Raw genomic sequence first — 1,953 nt, 5'->3', positions numbered from 1 at the left:
CTCTTGAGCGCCAGAGAGTAAATATAGCATTAGCATTGTGAGTAAACATTAGCTTCGTGCTCCGATAGCTGAATCTAAGCGGAAAAGACAGACACCCTCTGCCTTCTAAGCTGAGGTAAGGTTACACACAGTTACTTATTTGTCAGAATGTCTGTATTTTAAGACAAAGTAAGTGTCTTGTGCGCTCTTTTTTCCAACGTTACGGAAGGCAGGCATGCATATACTGTACTACATGCGTCTAGCGTCTCGAGCTCGGCACTCCCCCACCGTGACATAAACTTTGTCTGTTGCTCTCAATGTCCGGCTGATCGCATCAAAGTCCAGATACTTTAAGTTTATCCTACAAAAGAAAAAAACAAACATATAAATTCCAGCATGAATTTTTAAAAAATATGAAGAGATCAATCCAATTGACCAAACACATGAAGGGCTCCTTTTCATTGGTGAAATACTTCAAGCTTCTGTCTGAGTGACAAAACTCATGAATGCAAACATTTGAGCCAAACATTTCTTGCAGTTTTATGTGATATGCCTATTGCACCGGCTTTTATGATAAAATTTTGATATATTGTGCGACCCTAGATGCTGATAAATTTGTTAGTCTCTTTCTACAATAAATTAAACTTCTACCAGAAACGTAGGAGCTTGTCAACATGAATTCACTCACATTCTGCTTTAAACTCTTAAATAATCTTGTCAACTGTGTTCAGAGGAGCATGAAGCAACATGAAGATGAAGTCTTAACTTTTATCATTTGTTCTCTTTGTTTTCTCTGCACCACAATCAGAGCAGTAAGCCCAACCATCACCCAGTGGCTGGTTTTTCCTTTAAAGGGTCAATATCATGTAAAATCAGCTTTTTTGAGTTTTATATCATGTTATAATGTTATACTCTCATAAAAAAACATGCCCAAAGCCTTGCTCTGACTCATTCATGCATGTTTGAGAAATCCTGTAGTGTTTTTATGAAGCCATGCTGAGGAGCAAAACGACAGGTGGGGACCAGAAACGCCCCTGGGACGTGTCTTTGAGCTTCCTCATGGCAGAGCGCACCCCCCTCCCCTCCTCCCCACACCCCCCGCCCATGACAACTGCAGGCTTTCAGGTCAAAGTGAAAGTGAAACCTAACTGTCTGCTGAGCTCTCAACATTAGTTGTCACTCAGTGAAGCTCTTTTCAGATTAAAAATACCTTTGAGGAAATGCATTTTCAGATGCTAAACAGAAGCTGAAGGTGGTTCTTAAAGAGACAGAGGCCAGTTTCAAGGCGTTTAGAAGAGGAAGTGATGAGAAGATAAGTTTATTTTCTATTTAAACACTAAAACAGCATTTTAATAACAACTAAAGGTGACATAGGTACTTTATTATGGTATAGTATTTAAATATATGCCTGAGAAATACATAATATTGGCCCTTTAACATAACCAACAAATCTATCTGTACCCTTTTATCTTTGTAAAATAAAAAACAAATCATTTCTTAACTAGTATAATTGGTCAAAACTGTGTAGATGTTAGGCTGCATACATCTGATGAAAAGATAGTGAACAAAGGTTATACTGTTCGTAAAGGAGGGCTGAGTTCAGAAAGCAGAATAATGAGCATCTCAATAGACTCGTAAATAATTACAAAAACAGATAATAAAGGAGTGAAAATATGCAAAACTTCCACCAATCCCTGTAAGATCTAATAAAGCTTTATTTTCTGATGGATGGAGTGTGTATTAATTAGGGCTGTGTATTGGCAAGAATTTGGCGATACGATACATATCATGACAGAGGGGTCACGATACGATATATCCCGATATATTGCGATACTGTAAGTCCAAAAATTCTATTAAATGAAAACCTCTTACTGGGAAGGAAAAAAAAACGAAAAACCAAAATTCATTGTCTCAGAAAACTCTAATATTACATAGACATACTTTTGATACATTTAGCTGTGTTCTGCTTTGTAT

The sequence above is a fragment of the Austrofundulus limnaeus genome, unplaced genomic scaffold (genome assembly GCF_001266775.1).
Source record: "Austrofundulus limnaeus strain Quisiro unplaced genomic scaffold, Austrofundulus_limnaeus-1.0 Scaffold563, whole genome shotgun sequence".
Classification (NCBI taxonomy): domain Eukaryota; kingdom Metazoa; phylum Chordata; class Actinopteri; order Cyprinodontiformes; family Rivulidae; genus Austrofundulus; species Austrofundulus limnaeus.
Note: the sequence above shows the minus strand (reverse complement) of the source record.